We start from the raw sequence: 21,658 nt of genomic DNA, 5'->3' as shown, positions 1-21,658 counted from the left end.
CCAGTCCATTTCAGCTCACTAATGCCTAAGATATCGATGTTTATGCATTCCATTTCATTTTTGACAACTTCCAATTTTCCCAGATTCATACTTCAAACATTCCATGTTCTGGTTTTCAGTGGGTGTTTACAGCTGTTTTTCTTCATTTTGAGTTGTGTTCCATCAGCAAATGAAGGTCACACAGGTTTTTCTCCATTCACATCAACACAGTCAACTCTACTTTGAGGAGGCAGCTCTTCCCAGTCGATGTTTGAGTACCTTCCAACCTAAGGGGCTCATTTTCAAGCACTATATCTGACAGTGTTTCTCTGCTATTCAAAGGTTTTCAGTGACTAAATATTCAAAAGTAGTTCATCACTCTTTCTTCCTAGTCTACCTTCATTGAAAGCTCATGAGAAACCTGTCCACCATGGGTGACCCTGCTGGTATTTAAAATACTGGTGGCATAGCTTCCAGAATCACAGCAACTCACAAGCCACCACAGTACGACAAACTGACAGTTGAGTTATTGTTATTAAGTCCCTTTAAAATCAGTTCCAACTCACTGTGACCATGTACAAGTTTTCTGAGGAGTTGCTGGTGGATTTGAACAACAGACCTCGAGGTTAGCTGTGCAGTGCTTGTATAGCACCATACCATGGCACACAATAAATAATATCATGATAAATGGAAAAAAAGACTTCAGTTGTCAAAGGCTTCTTTCTGCTTGGGTCCACCATCAACATTCATGTAAGCCAAAGTCAAGAAATCAAATGCTGTATTGCATTAGCCAAATCGCTGAACAAGAACTCTTTAAACTGTTCAAAAGCAGCGATGTCAGTTTGAGGAGAAAGGAACACCTGACCCAAACCGTGGTATTGTCAATAACCTCATATGCTTGTGAAATCTGGACAATAAATAAGGAAGAACATAAAAGAATTGATTGATGCATTGGAGTTGTAGTACTGGAACTGAATATTGAAAAAAACCATGGACTGTCAAAAGCACAAAGCAATCTGTGTTGTAAGAAATACAGGCAGGATTGTCACTACTCACAGTGCAAGGAAATGTAGGAGAGGAACAGCTAAAAAGGGGAGCAGTCAATCTGTCATTTCAGGAACAGGGGACTCTAGGACATCAAGAGGAAAGAACATGAGAGGTGTGAAGGGTCCTAAACAGAAAAGCAATGGCAAAGCAAGACAGAACAGTAATGGACTTTAGGCCTATCCACTGAGACAAGTAGCATGTCTGCAGGCAGGAGGCTGACTTGCATTATGTGCCCTTTCAATATTCAAACACATATAGATTTACAATGTGGTATATGTACATCAAAAAAAAAAAAAAAGCAAAGAAAGAAAGGTAGTAGAGGTAAATACTGCTGCCTAAGGGTGTGTGGAGGGTGTTGTAATGATTGCAATGATTTTCTGATGTAAAAATGGTTACCTGTCCTGTCTCCCTTCACTCACTTAATACACATTAAAACCTTAAAAAAAAAAAAAAAAAAAAAGATAACGTACAGCCAGAAAGTTCTTTAGAAGCCATAATGTCCAGACTTTGTCTCTAATACTTTGGTCAGATTATCAGGAAGGACAAGTCCCTTGAGAAATAGACCATGTGGAGCATCATCAAAAAAGAGGAAGACCGTGTCTTTGAGATGGATTTGTACCATGACAGCAGCAATAGGCTCAAACATAACAATCGTTGTGATGATGACTGAACACCCACTAGTGTTAAATTCTGTTCTGCACGAGATCTCTCTGAGTCGGAAGTGACCCATGGCACTTAGCAACAACTAACAACTTGCTTTGTGGGTTTTTTTTTTTCTAAACTTGAAGCTGAATACCAACTGAAATGAGGTTGCTTGAGTATATGTGTGCATGATGGAAAGACAGAGAATAAGCGTTATCTAACATTTAGATAATTATATAACATTTATACAGAATATACTTTTTCTTTATAAATTTTTCTTGTGTTTATCCAATCAAACTATGAAGTGAAATAGTTTATGCAACATGAATCTGGATCCCAGGTCAAGTGACGACTACAACATGTCAACCCAAACCAAAAATGCCCCAGATAATTTGGAATTTTTTTATTATTAATTGTCATCAAGTCAAATTTGACTCATCACAACCTCGTAGAGGGTTTCTGAGGTGTGTTTGAATATTGTACTTAGTAGAACAGTGGTTATCCTACAGCACCACACCAGGAATTGGATAGCATTTCTATATTTAGGAGTCCATATCCTTAATTCCATCTGCAAAGAATGTTTTGTCAATTCAATTCAATTCACATTGACTCTGTAGGACAGAGTTGTTATTGTTGTTGTTTTATGACGTGGAGTCGGTTCCGACCCATAGCGACCCTGTACAGGGTTTCCGAGGCTGTGAATCTTTACGGGAGCAGAAAGCCTTATCTTTCTCCCGAGAAATGGCTGGTAGTTTCGAACTGTTATCCCTGAGGTTAGCATCCCGGTTGTAACCACTACGCCATACACACACACACACACACACACACAGTTGATATTATTGTTGTTGTTATGTGCCATGGAGTCAGTTCCGACCCATAGCAACCCTGTGTAGGGTTTCTGAGGCTGTCAATCTTTACGGGAGCAGAAAGCCTCATCTTTCTCCCGCGGAACAGCTGGTAGTTTCAAACTGCTGACCCTGTGGTTCACAGCCCGATTCGTAACCACTATGGTTAGTAAGCTTTAATCTTTTATGGACTCTCACTGCCATATCATTCTCCCATGGAGAGCATGATGGGTTTGAACTACCAACCTTTTAGTTAGTATCCAAGTACTTAATTCTTATGCAACTAAAGCAGGTAGATTAAGGTTACATAAACCAAAATCTTGTCTTTCAGAAGTATATTACCCTAGACATCTAGGTCAAATTGGCATAACAATACATGAAGACAATGTTTTACATTCTAATTTGGTGACTAGTCACTGGTATGTTAAAAACTTGGGAGTGGCCATCTAAGGTGCAAACCTTTGGCTTCTCCCCATCTGGAGCAAAGCAGGGTGAAGAAAATTAGAGATGCAAGGAAACCGTTATTCCAAAGGACCTATGAGCCACATTAATCACAGCCTCCACCACCCTAAGGTCAGAAGAACTAGATGGTACCTGGCTTTCGCTACAGACCACTCTTAAAGGGATCACAAGAGTGTGTTCTGGATTAAGTGGGAGAAAAAAATGTGTGGAAAAGAAGCAAAATAATAAAAGGCCCAGATTTCCTAGACTGGCAGAGACAGGTAGAACCCCTGAGTCTATGGTCCTTATTCACTCGTCAGACCTGGAACTAACACACACCTGTGGTTCCACTTTCAGTAAAACAATAAACAAAGCTCCTGATGTGGTACTATAGGGTAAACACTGCATGGCAGTTTGGTTTGAACCACAAGGTTAGCAGTGAAAACTCACTAGCTGCTCCTTGGAAACCCTATAGTGTGGCAGTAAGTGAAAACTGACTCAACAACACAAATAACAACAACAACATACGGTGAATAGTATGACCAGGGAAATATGCATTCTTTAGAACAATCAACAATATAAGATCTAAAGGGCAGCATGTGCCTACAGATAAAGGTCAGTAGACAGAAAAGGATAGGAACTTTTAAAGACAAAAGGAAATGGGAAACACCTAAAGAAAGGGGGCTGAGTGTTACATTGTGGGTATTGAAATCTATGTCACAAAACAAAACATGTATTACTTGTGGAATGAAAGATTAATTTGCACTATAAACTTTCCCTCAAGTCACAATAAATTTATTATATATATGTTTACCAAAAAATTGAGAAGACAAGCTACTGTTTAGGAGAATATCTTCAGAAACAATATCTAATAGTATATAGAATATATATATATATTTGACAACTTAACAACAAAAAGACAGACAACACAATCATTAAGTGCGCAAAGTCCTTGAATAGACATTTCACAGAAGATGCACAAATGGCCTCCAAACATGAAGAGATGCTCAGCGTCATTAGTCATCAAAGACATGCAAATCAGAATCACAATGAGATACCATTGCACTCCCAATAAGATGGCTAAGATAATTTTTTTTAATGGAAAATAACAACTGTTGGCAAGGATGTGGCAACATTGGAACCCTTGTTTACTGCTGTTATGGAATGCTATATCTGTTGTGGAAAACAGTGCGGCAGTTCCACTCAAAAAAAGTAAAAAAAAAAAAAAAAAAGCAGTTCCTCTTCTAGGTATACATGCACCCAAAACACATGAAAGACAAAATACCTCATGGGATCTGGTTCCTTGGTTTAGAAGTTTAGAATCATAGTTACCTCTGTATTTAGAGGTAATAGTTAACTAGATATTCTAGTTAATTGATCTAATATGGTTTTTAGAGCTTCTTTTCTGCTCATTGTATAATGTCTAAAGTGTTTACTCCTTGCATGCAACTACCCAAGGCACAACAATTGGTCTCTATTCACCTGTAGCAAAAAGTAGCTGACTATATGAAGAAGATCATGGCATCAGGATTGGAAGAAGACTCATTAACAACCTGCAATATGTAGATGACACAACTTTACTTACTGGATGAGAAGAGAACTTGAAATATTTGCTGATGAAAATCCATAACTTTCAATATGGATTGTGCTTTGTAGTGAACAAAACAAAAACCCTCACAACTGGACCAATAAATAACATCATGATAAAAAGAAAGAAGATGGAAGTTGTCAAATATTTCATTTTGTTTAGATCTACAATTAACACTTGATGTTACAGCCTTCATTATGGATTGTACTTCGTTGTGAAGAAAACAAAAATCCTTAAAACTGGAACAAAAAATAGCATCATGATAAATGGAAAAAAAGATTAAAGTTGCCAAAGACTTCATTTTGCTTAAATTTACAATTTACGCTCAATGAAGCAACAGACAAGAAATCAAATGACTTACTTTATTAAGCAAATCTGCTACAAAAGACCTCTGTAAAATGTTAAAGAGAACAGATGTTAGTTTGAGGACTAAGGTGATCCTAACTCAAGCATAAGGAATCCTGGTACCTTGTTCTCTTACCTACATGGTCAGCAGTTCGAATCCAACCCCCACTCCATGGAAGAAAGATGAGGCTTTATGCTCATGTAAACAATTATAACCTCAGAAACCCCTGCAGGTTCACTATGAATCAGAACTGACTCAATGGCAAACAACACCAGCTACTGCAACTCAAACCATGGTATTTCCAAGCACTTCATAATCATGTGAAAGTTGGACAATGAATAAGGAAGACTGTAAAATAAACCATGGCTTTGAACTATGATGTTGGCGAAGAATATTGAAGGTACCTTGAGATGTCAGAAGAACAAACAAATCTGTCTTTGTAGAAGTACACCCAAAATGTTCCTTAGAAGGATGACAAGACTTAGTCTCTCATGTTTTGGGCATGCTGTTAGCAAAGACCAGACACTGGAGAAAGACATCATGTTTTGTAAAGTGGAAGATCATAAAAAAGATAAAGACATCATCACATAGAGAGAATGGCACAGGACCTGACAGTTTCATTCTGTTGTGTTGAACATTACAAGTCAGAACTGATTTGAGGGTACCGTGGTGTTGGAGGAGAATACTAAAAGTGCTATGGACTGCCAAAAGAACCAATAGATCTGTTTTGGAAGAGGTGTAGCCAGAGTGCTCCTTGGAGGCCAAGATGGCTAAATTTCGTCTCTCATACTTTGGACATATTGTCAGGAGGAAATGGTCACTAGAGAAGGACGTCATGTTGGGTAAGATGTAGGGTCAGAGAAAGAGAGGAAGACTCCCAACGAGATGGATCGGCCAGGTGGCATCTTTGATGGCATCAAGTGTGGCAGCGGTAGTGAGTTTGGCCCAGGATTGGACATTGTTTCGTTCTGTTGTGCATGGGGTTGCTATGAGTCGGTTCTGACTCGATGGCATCTGACAACAACAGCAACAAAAACAGCAACAACAGATAGAGATCCTATAGGGTCACTGAGAGTTTAAACCCACGGGATGGCAATGGATATAACTGGAAACGTGTATGGCAACTTGCATACACGTCACAGTACATAATATTTAAAACAGTCACTTTAAAATTAAAATGCCTATAGTAGTTCCTTCCACCACTCATCTGACAATTTGTTGTACTGTGATGGCTTGCATGTTGCTGTGATTCTGGAAGCTATGCTTCTGATATTTTATACACCAGCAGGATCACCCATGGTAGACAGGTTTTACTGAGCTTCCAGACTAAGACAGTCTAGAAAGTAAGAGAGAAGGATCGCTTCTGAATATTTGGTCACTGAAAACCTTATGAAGAGCAGTGGAAGACTATGAGATATCACCAGAATATTGAATATTAAAACATGATCAAGAGCAACAGAATATTGCAAGATGTAGTATCAGAAGATGAGTTCCTCAGGTTGGATGGTGTTCAAAATACAACTATGGAAGAGCTGCCTCCTCAAAGTAGAGTGGATCATGATGATGCTAACAGAGTAACGTTCTCAGGACCTTATTTACTGATGGGATACAACTCAAGGAGAAAGAGCTGTAAACATCTATTAATAATCAGAACATGGCATGTACAAAATATGAATCTAGTAAAATTGGAAGTTGTCAAAATTGAAATGTGCTTCAGATTGTGTATCAGGCTGAAGCTGAAGCTAAAATATGACCTTGAGCATAGCCCACCAGAATTTAGAGGTCATCTCAAGAACAGATCTGATGCATTAGATACTAATGACTGAAGATCAGAAGAGTTGTGGGATGACACCAAGGTCATTAAGGAGGTAAGAAAGAAAAGGTCAAATGGGTATCAGAATAGACTATGAAACTTCTGCCACATAGAGACGCTAAAGCAAATGGAGGAAATGAGATGAAAGAAGAGAAATTTTCAGATAATAGCACAAGATGAATAAGCCAAATATTTTAATCAAATTTTCAAAGATCTGGAATTAGAAAATCAAACATAAGAACACACTCAGAATTCTTCAAGCTGAACGAACTGAAGAAAAATTCAAACCTCAGCATTCAATATTGAAGGATTCTATAGGTACAAGACTGAATAGTGCTGACAGCATCAACAGATGATGGAATGAATACACAATCACTGAATCAGAAAGAAATGGTCAATGTTCATACAAATCAAGAAGTAGCATATGATCAAGAGTCAGTGATACTGAAGGAAGAAGTCCAAGGTGAACTGAAGTCATTGGCAAAGAACAAGGCTCCGGGAATTGATGGAATATGAATTGAAATATTTCAACAAACTGATGCAAGATTAGAGTCACTCATGCATCTATGCCAAGAACTTCTGAAGACAACCGCATGGCCAACTGATTGGAAGGGAGCCATATGTGTGCCCATTCCAAAGAGATGTGATCCAAGGGTTGCAGAAATCATCAGATAATATCATTACTATTGTATGCAAGTAAAATTTTCTAAATATAATTTTTTAAATGGCTGCAACAGTGCATTGACAAGGATCTGCTACAGGTTCAGGCTAGATTCATAAAAGGATGTCTGATGGATCTTGGCTGAAAGCAGAGAATGCCAGAAAGATGTTTACCTGTGTTTTATTAAGTACACAAAGGCTTCCAATTGTGTGCATCATTACAAGCTATGGACAACATTGCAGAGAATGAGTATTCTGAAACTCTTAACTGGGTCATATGTAACTTATACATAGACCAAGAGGCAGTTGTTGAAAGAACAAGGGGATGCTGAGAGGTTTATAATTAGGAAAGGCTTGTGCTAGGACTGAATTTTTTCACCATACTATTCAATATGTACGCTAGTAAATAATTTGAGAAGCTGGATTATATGAAAAAGAACATGGCATGAGGATTGGAGGAAGACTCATGAACAATCTGTGATATGCAGATGATATAACCTTCCTTGCTGAAAGTGAAGAAGACTTGAAATACTTAATGATGAAGACTAAAGACCACAGCCTTTGGTATGGCTTGCACATCAACATACAGAAAACAAAAATAATCACCACCAGACCAAAAAATAACATCAAGATAAATGGAGAAAATATTTAGGTTTCTCAAAACTTTATTTTCCTGGGATCAACCACCAACACTCATGTAAGCAGCAGTCAAGAAATCAAACGACATATTGCATTGGGCAAATATGCTGCACAAGATCCTTTAAAGTGTTCAAGAGTAAAGTTATCAGTTTGAGGACTAATTTGTTCCTGACCCAAGCCGTGGTATTTTCAGTAGCCTCTTTTGTATGTAAAAGTTGGACAATGAATATGGAAGATGCATTTGAGTTATGGTGTTTGAGGAGACTATTAAGGATACGACGTACTGCCAGATAAACAAACAAATCTGTTTTGGAAGAGGTTCATACTTCACACATATTAGCCCACGTCACCAGTTTGGGTGGAACGGAAATAGGAAGCATAGAGAGGAAGCGGGATAACCGCTGTTGCATGGAGGGGATTGCAAACATTGAGATGAAACCAACTGTCTGTTTTTTTTTTGTTTTTTTTTAAATGATTATCTTGTCTGTAAATCTTCCCTCAACTCATAATAAAAAGTTTTGAAAATCAGTGGTTTCCAGGGGTTCTGGAGCAAGGGAAGCAGATGAATGAAAAAGTAATCTTAGGGCAGTAAAACTGTTCTGTATGATGCATTGTTGTTGTTGTCAGGTGCCATTGAGTCGGAACCGACTCATAGTGACCCCATGTACAGCAGAACGAAACAATGTCCGATCCTGGGCCAACCTCACTACTGCTGCCACACTTGACGCCATCAATGATGCCACCTGGCCGATCCATCTCCATCTCGTTGGGGGTCTTCCTCTTTTTCTCTGACCCTCCATCTTACCCAGCATGATATCCTTCTCCAGTGACTGTTTCCTCCTGGCAACATGTCCAAAGTATGAGAGAGGAAGCTTAGCCATCCTGGCCTCCAAGGAGCACTCTGGTTGCACTTCTTCCAAAACAGATCTATTGGTTCTTTTGGCCGTCCATGGCACAATACGTAAAATCCATAGAATTGTGTAACACAAGGAATGAACTGTAATGCAAACTGTGGACTTCAGTTAATAATGATGTACTGATACTGGTTAATCAGTTGTAACAAATACACCACAGAAATACTAAAAATACTAAAAAACTTTTAAACGATGTGAATAATAGAAGAAATAGTATATGTTTGGGGTAGGAGGTATATGAGAACGCTATATAGTTTCTGTACCATTTTTCTGTAAACCCAAAACTATCCCCCCAAATAAGTCTGTTTTTAAAAATACAGACATTTAAAATGCATATTTTATGAAAAAAAAAAAAAAAGAAAAGAAAGAAACTCTGATTTTTCATAAGCCAGCAGTTTGCAGAATGTTAGAACCTAGTCAAAATGTGTCTCTGGGTCCTGAGTTCAGAGCATGAAAGATTTCTGGTCCTTCATCCCACTTCCTAAAACTGAGGAAGCGTGCTACTGCTTTAGAATGTTACTTATAACTTAAATCCTAACTGAAAAGAGATTCCACTATCAAACAAGCAAAATCCACAACAATTTGAAAACCAATAAATTAAGCAGTAAATATAAAGCTTTGAATTCTGTAAGAATTCCTTCTGAAAGATTCCATCCATAGCTGAAATCAAGGAAAGAAAATGATTCAACCAGCAGTATGGACAGAAGGGTGCTTCTTCTGTTATAAAAGCCCCTCAGATCACTTGAGGGGCTTGCCAGCCAGTAGAAATACTTACTCCCAAAAAAGCTTCGCCCACAGAGATATTTAATCCACTGGGAACATGTATTTAAGATTTCATTGGCTCTTGAAGACAAGACCAAACTGAGCAGCTGCATAGAGCACTGGAAGGAGTCTGGTCTTTTCAATAAGAAGCTTGGCAAGTGATGACAATTTACTTTTCCTTTCTGCATCCAGGCTTTCTTCAGTATAAAACCAAAAGATCGACTCACAGGGCTCTGTCAAGATTAAATACTAAATGTGCATATAAAATGTCAAGCATTAGTATTAATAAATACTTAATACAAATGAGACATTTCATTGGCTACATAAACTACTAAAATATTTTAATAATTTACTATTAAATGAGGTACTTTGCTAGATTTGATGAAGGTTACCAAGGAGCCTGAGGCATATCTAGGCCACCGAAGTATATACGCTCTACTTGGGAAAATAACCTAGAAAAGATTGGAGAAGCAAAAAATGTTTGTAGGATGAAATGTTTAATCAATGACCACAGCATTATCAACCAGGAAAAAAATCACTCCTACTGATAAATGAGAGGAAAACAACTAGAATCACAAAAAGCATCAAAATGTTGGTCTGCCCATAAATTTGCTTTATTTTATCCTTACAATGAAAAACTGGCACTATTTGTTCTCCCTATTAACGGTGTGTGTGTGTGTGCAGGTCACTGGTTGTCTTCTTATTTTAGGCCCTTACGTTTTTATAGCAAGCTTCATAGATTTTTAAGAAGCTTCTTACTGTAGTTCCACAAGAATCCTAAGAAACATCAGGAAACCAGCCATGACTGTTCATTAGGAAACCGCAGCACAGAGAGTGTTTGGTGTGGAAGGTTACACAGACTAAATTCTAAGTCCTCAGAGTTTAATCTCATTAGCTAATCTCTAAGAAGCTGAAAGTGTGGCCATCTCCCTTCCTATAAATTGCTCATGATTGTGGCAGGTTTTCAATCATAAGCCCCAAAACTTTGTTATTAAGTGCTCAAATAACTTCACAACACTTACTTGCCCTTGAAGCAAATGATGCCCGCCCTTCAGTGATACCAGTAGCTTAATTCATCACTAACCGTTTAAAACTGAGATTCTTCAGTGCAGAGTTACACATAAACTGGATTCTGATACAGTGTTTGACACTCTATTGTTGTTTTAACTGTCTATATCAAATTAAGTTTCTTTCTAATTAAGTTTCAAAGTTTAAGCAACTGACATGAAATATCACTTAATGTTAAAGTTGAAACTTGCTTGCAGGCACCCACTAAAGACCCATTCTAAACACTTTCTGCTAATCTGCACACTGACACATTTTGGATACTCAGATTTTCAGATGAAGTCTTATCCCTGGATGCTTTCCCATGGGGCAGATGACACTTGAAGCATCTTTGGACGCTTTTGATTGTGCACTGTGTCTAGCGTATAGTAACTATCAAGGGAGCCAAAAGTGACTGGCAATGTAAATTGGGAAGGAAAGGCTAGAATGATCAGGAAGAGACAAATGTGGAAATTTAGGTTACTACAGTCAGACAAGAATACAAAGAGGGGGCAAAGTTCATTGGTCAGTGCATTATTCCCTCATTGATTTTCCCGGCCAGTTCCTTTCAGCTCATTGATTTCCATTGCTGGTAGAGTCGTGTTCATCTGCTGTGAGGAGGTCACTTCATTTCCCTTTTGCTCATTTTTTTCTGCCTACACGGCACTCCTCCATATAAGTGTGCCACTTTCACTAATCTCAATTGTCACCTGTCAACAGAGTGATGTACTTTATGCACAATGGGCCATGAGATTCTGGGTGGGTGGCTCAGACAGCCACTGAATGAAACTTAAACAGAGTCGGCTCACAGATTTCATTGTCCTCTGCAATCATATTGGGCTGTTTGATTCCTCTATGTCAAATTTAAAGATGTGTAAGGTGTGGGATCCACACTGGACATAAGGCATACCCCCTAAATCTGGCAAGAGGAAATAATGCGGGATCTCTCTCAATGCATCTGTTTTATGTGCCAAGAGTTGCAAAACAAAAGCCACCTGAATGTCACAGTGCTTTCTCTTTGATGACACTCTAACCAGCTGCCCTTTCATTCATTCAATAGATGAAATCTTATTCCCACTGAGAACTGCAAAACAAGTGGAGGAAATAACTGTTGTTTTTTTTCCAGGGTGATGACATTTGTATAATCTGTTTCAGCAATTTGGATTCCATTTACTAGTGAAGCAATTTCAGAATACAGTTAAAATATTTCTATCAAAGTACCACAAAGGTTGGAGTATGTAGATGAGGTCTGTATAACAAAGGCATAAACACGTTTAATTCAGATTGTTCCTTAATTACAGATTCACTCTTTAGGAAAATAAAACCAGTTGGGTAACTGTACAATTTATGTTACACCAATTTCAAATGCATTAGTGACAAGTCATGCTGTATTCATTCAAAACTAAAATCACAAGCATACCCACAAAGAAGACAACAAAGCCTTCCTCAAGACCATAGAACTACTGCCTTTAATGAGATTTTTCCAAGCTTGTTTTAACATAGAATATTATGCCTTTGGATTTTGTATGCTACTTGAAGAGACAATTTCATTTCTATTTATATTTAGAAATTTGCCATGTAGGTTTGGGTTTTTAAATTTATTATGCAACATTCAACAAGTCTACCAGTATTAAATACTAATCAACTTTAATAAGAATTACAAATGCTATATTTCTTGCTCAAGACAAGAAAAGCAATCACTGTAATCAATCAGCTAGTCTAATCAATTTTCAAAATGAAATTAACCATGCATCATGTAGAAAAAAATAAAATTTGAAGGATCGTGCACTGTGTCTTTCCTACAGAAGGCGATACTTTCCTTTTTAGAGCAAAGGCCATAAGCTATTTACTTTTGTATGGGCCCTAGTCAGTCTATTGGGTTTTCAAAGCGTCACAAGATTTATTCAATTTATCACTGAACTGAAGAGGGATTACAAGGAACCATAAGAATATGACTTGATGTTTGAATTATTTTTTTCCAGTTTATTCCTTGTAAATTATATCAGAGGGCAAATTTCAATTGCTCCAGTATTTACTCACTTCCTAAAATGGTACAAACCATACACCAATTTAACAGACAGATATTTGTTGTTGTTGTTGTTGTGCCATCGAGTCAGTACCGACTCATAGTGACCTTATGCACAGCAGAAGGAAACACTGCCTGATCCTGGGCCAAATTCACTATTGTTGCCACTCTTGAGCCCACTGATGCTGCCATTTGCCAACCCATCTCACTGGGGGCCTTCCTCTTTTTCTCTGACCATCCACACTGCCAAACAAGATATCCTTCTCCAGCTACTGGTCCCTCCTGACAATATGTCCGAAGTATGAGAGTCAAAATTTGGCCATCATGGACTCCAAGGAGCACTCTAGCTGCACTTCTTCCAACACAGATGTGTAGGTTCTTTTGGCAGCCCATGGCACTTTCAATATTCTCCTCCAACACCATAACTCAAAAGCATCAATTCTTCTATGGTCTTCCTTATTCACTGTCCAGCTTAAGCATGCATAGGAGGTTATTGAAAATACCATGGCTTGGGTCAGTCGAACCTTAGTCTTCAAGCTGAAATCTTTGCTCTTCAACACTTTAAAAAGGTCTTGTGCAGCAGATGTGCCTAATGCAATACGTCGTTTGATTTCTTGACGAATGCGTCAATGAGTGTTGATAGTTGATCCAAGAAGAATGAAGTCCTTGACAACTTCAATCTTTTCTCCATTTATAAGAATGTTCTTTATTGGTCTAGTGGTGAGGATTTTGTTTTCTTTACATTGAGATGCAATCCATATTGAAGGCTGTGCTCTTTGATCTTCATCAGTAAATATTTTAAGTCCTCTTAGTTTTCAGCAACCAAGGTTGTATCATCTCCATATTGCAGGTTGTTAATGAGTCTTCCTCCAATCCTGATGCCACGTTTTTCTTCATATAACCCAGCTTCTCAGATCATTTGTTCAGCATACAGGTTGAATGTGTACAGTGAAAGAATACAACACTGTCACACACTTTTCTTAATTTTAAACCATTCAGTGTTTCCAGGTTCTGTTTGAACAACTGCCTCTTGGTCCATGTACACATTTCTCATGGATACCATGAAGTGTTCCAGAATACTCATACTTCACAATGTTGTCCATAGCTTGTCATGAGCCACATAATCAAAAGCCTTTGTATAGTCAATAAAGCATAGGCAAACATCTTTCTGATATTCTCTGCTTCCAGCCAAGATCCATCATCCCATGGCCTCTTCTGAATCTAGCTTGAACATCTGGAAGTTTTTTGTCAATGTATGCTTGTAGCCGTTTCTGTATTACTTTTAGTAAAACTTTACTCGCACGGGATATCAAAGAGATTGTCTGATGATTTCTGCATCCTGTTGGGTCACTTCTCTTTGGAATGGACACAAATATGGTTCTCTTCCAATCAGTTGGCCAGAGAGTTGTCTTCCAAATTTCTTGGCATAGATAAGTAAGTGCTTCTGGTGCCAGCTTACTTTCTTGAAATATTTCCATTTTTATTCCATCAATTCCTGGAACCTTGTTCTTTGCCAATTCTCTCAATGCACCTTGGACTTCTTCCTTCAGAATCATTGGCTCTTGATCATATGCTACCGCTTAAAACGGTTGAATACCAACTATTTCCTTTTGGTAAACTGACTCTGTATATTCCTTCCATCTTCTTTTGATGATTTTTGCATCATTCAAATATTTTCCCAGATAATCTTTCAATAACGGGAGTCAAGGCTTGAATTTTTTTTTCAGTTCACTCAGCTTGAGAAATACTGAGCGTGTTCCTGCTTTTTGGTTTTGTGACTCCAGATCTTTGCACGTTTTGTTGTAATATTTGACTTTAATTTTCTCAAGCTGATCTTTGAAATTTTCTGTTCAGCTCTTGGACGTCCTCATTTCCTCCATTTGCTTTAGCATCTCTACACTGGAGAGCAAGTTTCAGTGTCTCTTCTGACATCCATTTTGACCTTTGCCTTCTTTCTTGTCTTAATGACTTTTTTGCTTTCTACCTATATGATGTTCTTGATGTCATACCACAACTCTTCTGGTCTTTGGTCTTTAGTGTTTAATGTATCAAATCTGTTCTTCAGATGATCTCTAAATTCAGGTGGGATATATTCAATGTCATATTTTTGGCTCTCGTGGACTTATTTTCATTTTCTTCAGCTTTAGTTTGAATTGCATATGAGTAATTGATGGTCTGTTCCACAGTCTTCCCCTGGCCTTGTTTTGACTGATGATATGTATCTTTTCCATCTTCTCTTTCTGCAGATGTAGTCAATTTGATTTCTATGTATTCCATCTGGTGAGGTCCATGTTTATAGTCATCTCTTATGCTCTATAAAGAAGGTATTTGAAATGAACAAATCATTGGTTTTTCTGAATTCTATTATGCAATCTCCAGCATCATTTCTATCACCAAGGCCATATTTTCCAACTACTGATCCTTCTTCCTCTTTGCTCCCCACCTTTGCATTCCAACCACCAGTAGTGGTCAATACATCTTGATTGCATGCTTGATCAATTTCAGCTTGACAAAGTTGATAGAATTCTTCTAATTCATCCTCACTGGCTTTAGTGTTTGGTGCATTACTTTGAATAATAGTGATATTAACTGGTCTTCCTTTTAGGTGACAGATATACATTTTATGAAAATAAGGAATCTTATAAATAATAAAAAAAAAAAATACTTGAATCAATGCCCTAAGAAGAAGTTACTGTTGTTATGTAGAGTCAGTTTTCACTCCTATGCACAACACAAAGCAGTACTGCCTGGTCCTACAGCATCCTCATGATTATGTTTGAGTCCACTGTTGCAGCTATTGTGTTAATCCATCTACTTGGGGTTATTCCTCTTCTTCACTCTTCTTCTTAGATGCTTTTGCTGTTGTTAATTGCAGGTGAGTTGGCTCTGACTCATAGCAATCCTGCACAGGGTTTCCCAGGAGTGGCTAGTGCATATGAACCACCGACCTTGAGGTTCAAACCAACCTTGTGGTCCAATGCATTATCCCACAGTACCACGACAGTACTATGTTATATGAAAGTGAGTCATCCATTGTATTAAACCAATATGGAAGAACTAATAAGAAAAATATTTACAGTTCTCAAGAACTCAAGTTACATAATCAGAAAGAAAAATAACAACCTAAGTGCATTGATTTTGCAAGGAAATTGTACATTTGAATACATACTTAGCTGCTCAAGGAGAGTTGGTTCTGTGTTTCATGAAGAGACAAGTAAACTGATAACAGTAATAATAACTTGTATTGAATAGTCATTAAATGCTCATTCTGTGTCTTTCACAGGATCTACATTGTTTTATTCTCACATAAACTGTGTGGAGTTAGTATTTTAATTACCCTCATTATATTTATTTTAGATGTAGAGAAATCAGAAATTTGTAAATTTTGAATAACCCGCCTAATCTCACAAAATTACTCATTGGTAAAACGGATATGACAAGCCATGCATTTGACACTGTAGTTACCTAGATGTTTACCTATTCTGCTGAGGCATGCTTAAATTAAAAGTTCAACAGTCCCCATCCAACATGGCGTTTTTTTGAAGTAGAAGCCCATATGAAATACAACTTAACATTGTTTGCTAATTATTGAATAGGCATCAAACAGTGTGATACATATTTTAAATGATCTGCTTTATTATTTTATTTAGAAAGAATTGCAAAGACATTTGAATTTGTCATTTACATTAATACTGCTCTGCTAACTCTATCTGCATACCAAGTATGCCATGCTCAAGTTATCTGCTTTATATAGAATTCCATGGAAAAGTGGTTTAAAATAAGAGAGCACATATGCTTGACAGACGATCCAATATTGTCTATTATTAAGAATACACACCTAACGTGACATTACTTGAACAAGAGCAAACAATAATTGTTATTTCATGACATGAATGATATCTATGCAAAATAGCATCTGTCCTTGTTACTTATGATCAGAGGCATGCATAACTAAAACCCTTGAAAATCCTTTCAAATTACTTGCAAAGATCTTACAAAGCTATCGTTTTATATAGAGAGAATCATTTTATAGTGCTATCATTATTTGGAACATGCAGCTATAACCATAAGGAATAATTCAGGATAAAGCATCAGTAAGGGAGAAGAAAATTAACATTTCTATGTGTGATCTCAATCAAGCTTAGAATCAGCCTTGACATGATTATCTGTATTTATTTCGTATGAAACTTGGATTGCAGAGGTTAATGAATAAGCCACAGTTCGGTTCTACAGCCAGTTGTCAGGGGAGCTAGGAGATCCATACCAAAGATTTATGACTCTGAACTCCATATATTACTTTCCACAATATATTGCTTCCTAAGCTTATTATCCTACAACAATGATGTGGCACTGTAGAATAAGCATTGAACTGATAACAGCAAGGTCAGCAGATCAAAAATAGCAGTCATTCTCAGAAAGTCTATATAGCGTGTTGTAACTGACTCAATTGTGCACGACAACAACAACAAAGCTTACTTTATATTAATCAAATATTTGGGATTGTTAACAGGATTCAACACTAAATTGAGCATGACAAATTGAATTTTGAAATCTAGATTCTAACTAGCTAAAGATCTTGTATCTGAACAAGTATGTGATTGACATATAAATCCAATGTGTTCTCCATGTTCTTCACATTTCCTCTTCTCAATCTCTGGCACTAAATCTACCAGCCAAACTGGAAATGTCTATCAAGAATTGCTTATGTCCTATCTCTGTTCCCACCACCCACAGGAGAGGTACTTGTAATTTGAATGGATACTCACATACTATATGCATTTCCTAGTGTTGGTGGTGATTGTGTGCTGTGGAGTTGTTTCAGACTCATAACAACCCTTTATGGGGTTTCCGAGACAGTAAATCTTTACAAGAACATAAAACCTCATATTTCTCCTGCAGAACAGCTGGTAGTTTCAAACTGCTGACCTTGAGGTTAGCAGCCCAACTCATAACCACTGCACTACCAGAGCTCGTTGTGTTGTTGTTGTTATGTGCCGTGGAGTTGGTTCCAACTCATAGCGACCCTGTACAGGGTTTCCAAGGCTGTAAATCTTTATGGGAGCAGAAAGCCTCATCTTTCTCCCGCGGAACAGCTGCTAGTTTTGAACTGCTGACCTTGCGGCTCGCAGCCCAATTCATAACCACTATGCTACCAGAGCTCCTTAGGGCTACTATAAAAAAGCGCTACAGTTTTGAACACCAGGAGTCTGAAATCAGGGTGACAAATGTGTTGAAGCCTTGAATCGAGAGATTTCCTGAATCTTCCTAGGTGCCAGTGATGGCTGGTAACCTTTGGGGTTCCTTGACTTGTAGATGTCTCACTCAAAATCTCTGCTTCTGTCTCAACATGACAGTGCTGTCTCGGTGGGTGTCTTCTGCTCTCTTATAACATCATTCATAGTGGATTTGAGTCACTTTATATGGAGTCCTGGGGTGGTGTTTTAGGATACATACTGGACTACTCACCACAAGGTCAGCTGTTCAAATCTGCCAGTCGCTTTTCAGACACCCTATACAGAGTCACTATGAGTCCGAATCAACTCAACTACACTTAAAAACAACAATGTCATTATGACCTTTTGTTAAGTTAAAATATCTTCAAGTACCCTATTAACCAACGATGTACCTCAAATGCATCAATACTTCTATGGTCTTCTTTATTCATTGTCCAACTATCACATGCGTATGAGGCTGTTGAAAACACTGTGGTTACAGGTTATTATTGTTGTTAGGTGGCATCCAGACGATTCTGACTTAGAGTGAACCTATGTACATCAGAGCTATCCAGCCCTGCACCATCCTCACAGTAACTGCTCTTTCAGCACGTTGTTGCAAGTCAGCTTACTGGTGTCTTCTTCTTTTTCATTGACCCTCTCTCTACCAAGCATGAGTCATTCTCCAAGGACTGCTCTCTACTGATAACATATCCAAGGGACATACAATAAAATAACATCCTGTCATTTCTAGGAACTATTCTATCTGTACTTCTTAGAAGAAAGATTTATTCATTCTTCTGGCTGTTCATGGACTATTCAATAGTCTTCATGAATACCAAAATTTAACAACATCAACTCTTACTTATTCATTATTCATCTTTCAGTATTCATTATATATGAGGTGATTGAAGATATCATGGCGTAGGTCAGGTGCCTACCACTCATCTGTCAGTTTGTTATATTTGGAAGGTCTACATACTGTTGTGATGCTGAAAGCTATGGCACCAGTATTTTAAATACTATTGTTGTTGTTGTTAAGTGCTGTCAAGTTGGTTCCGACCCATAGCGACCCTGTACAGGGTTTCCGAGGCTGTAAATCTTTACAGGAGCAGAAAGCCTCATTTGCTCCCACGGAGCAGCTGGTAGTTTCGAACTGCTGACCTTAAAGTTTGCAGCCCGATTCGTAACCACTACCAGAGCTCCTCTTAAATACCATAGGCTCACCAAATCTGGACAGGTTACAGTGGAGCGTCCAGACTAACACAGATTAGGAGGAAGAGGCAGAATACCTTTGAATGTTTAACTCCATAAAATCTTATGAACAGCAACTGAACACTGTCAGATGTAAAGCTGGAAGATGAAAACATGAAGAACAGCAGAGCATTGTCAGCGTGGCATAAGATGGACCCTGAGGTTAGAAGTTCACTCAAAGTAGGACTGCAGGAAAGCTGCCTTCTCAAAGCAGAGGTGGCAATAATGACATGAATAGCTAAGACTTTGGGGCACAAATAAAAATAGCCTTTGTTGTTGTTAAGTGCCATCGAGTCGGTTCTGGCCCATAGCAGTTGGTGAACTTGAACCGCCCATCTTGCAGTTCAAACTGACATTGCAGTTCAGCACATTAACCCACTATGCCACACACATCAGGACCCCAAAATAAGGAGAAGCAGCTGTAAATATCTATTAATAATCAGAACCAGAATGTATGAAGCATAAAACAAGGAAAATTAGAACTTTTTAAACATAAAACAAGGTCAAAAGTGAAATGGAACACATCAAGGTCAACATTCTAGGCATGGTGATGTTGTTAGGTGCCATCGAGTCAGTTCCAACTCAGTGTCTCTGCACAACAGAAGGAAACACTGCCCAGTCCTAGGCCAGCTTAACAATCTTAGTTACACTTGAGCCTACTGCTGCTGTCACTGTGCAACTCCATCTCGTTGGGGGTCTTCTTCTTTTTCACCGACCCTCCACTTTACCAAGCATGATGTCTTTCTTTCTTCAGGGACTGGACCATTTTTATAATATGGCTGAAGTATAAGATATGAAGTCTCACCATCCTTGCTTCTAAAGTACATTTTGGCAGTAATTCTTCCAACACACATTACCTTGTTCTTATGGAAGCTCATGATACTTCTAATATGCTTCTCCAACACCGTACCTCAAATGCATCAATTCTTCTATGGTCTTCCTTATTCATTGTCCAACTACCACATGCATATGAGGCTGTTGCAAACACCATGGTTTCAGGCAGGCACACTTTAGTTCTCCAACTGACATTTTTGTTCTTGAACACTTTACAGACATCTTTTGAAGTAGATTTGCCTACTTTAATACATCATTTGATTTATTGGCTGCTGTTTCCATGAATGTTGATGATGGATCTTAGACAACTTCAATCTCTTTTCCATTTATCATGAGGGTCCGATGTTGAGGATTTTTGCTACCGTTATATTAAGGTGCAACCCATACTGAAGGTTGTGGTCTTTGATCTTCATCAGTAAGTATTTTAAGTCCTCTTCACTTTCAGCAAGCAAGGTTGTATCATCTGCATACTTCAGGTTGTTAATGAGTCTTCCTCTAATCCGGATGCCATGTTTTTCCTTCATATAATCCAGCTTCTCGGATTATTTGCTCAGCATACAGGTTGAATAAGCATGGTGAAAGAATATAGCCCTGTCACACATCCTTTCTTAATTTTAAGCCATTCAGTGTTCCCATGTTCTGTTTGAACAACTGCCTCTTGGTCCATGTACAGATTCCTCATGAGCACAATTAAGTGAAACAGGATGTACAATTTGTTTTTGAATGTAAAACTGATGATCTGCCCTGTAAACTTTCACTCAATTCACAATAAAAACTTAAAAAAAAAAAAAAAAAAAAGATGTTTGCAGTGAATAAGGTATTGGCTTGCAAAATTACATTATGCATTTTCCATCATCGTTTCTATCACCAAGGCCATACTTTCCAACTACTGATCCTTCTACTTTGCTTCCAAACTTTGCTTTTCTATGGCCAATAATTATCAATACATCTTAATTATATGTGTGATCAATTTCACACTGAAGGATTTGACAGATTTATTCAATGTCATCAACATTAACTTTAGTGGTTGGTGCATAAATTGAATAATAATGGTATTAAGTGGTCTTCGCTCTAGGTGTATGGATAGTATCCTATCACAGACAGCATTATATTTCAAGATGGCTTTTGAAGTATTCTTTTTGATAGTGACTGCAATGCCATTAGTCTGAAATTTGTCATTCCTGAAATTGTAAACCATAGTTGCCAGATTCAAAATGTCCAATGCCAGTCTATTGTAGCTCATATTTGAAAGCTTCCAATATTCCTAGATTCATACTTTGTACATTCGTGCTTTGTTTATTAATGGATATTTACCATTTTTTCTCTTCATTTTAAGTTGTGTCCCATCAACAAATGATGGTTCTTAAAGTTTTAATCTGTTCCCAGTATCATGTATAACTATACTTTTAGGAATCAGCTCTTTCCTAACCGTATTTTGAGCGCCTTCCAACTTCAGGGTCTCATCTTCTGGCACTATCTCTACAATATTCTGATGCTGTTCATAATGTTTCAATATTCAACATTCTGGATTATGAATCGGGCTACGAACCTCAGTCAGCAGTTTGAAACTACCAGCTATTCCATGGGAGAAAGATGAGGCTTTCTGCTCCC

The sequence above is a fragment of the Chrysochloris asiatica genome, unplaced genomic scaffold (assembly GCF_000296735.1).
Source record: "Chrysochloris asiatica unplaced genomic scaffold, ChrAsi1.0 scaffold00056, whole genome shotgun sequence".
Lineage (NCBI taxonomy): Eukaryota > Metazoa > Chordata > Mammalia > Afrosoricida > Chrysochloridae > Chrysochloris > Chrysochloris asiatica.
This window is presented reverse-complemented; position numbering follows the sequence as displayed.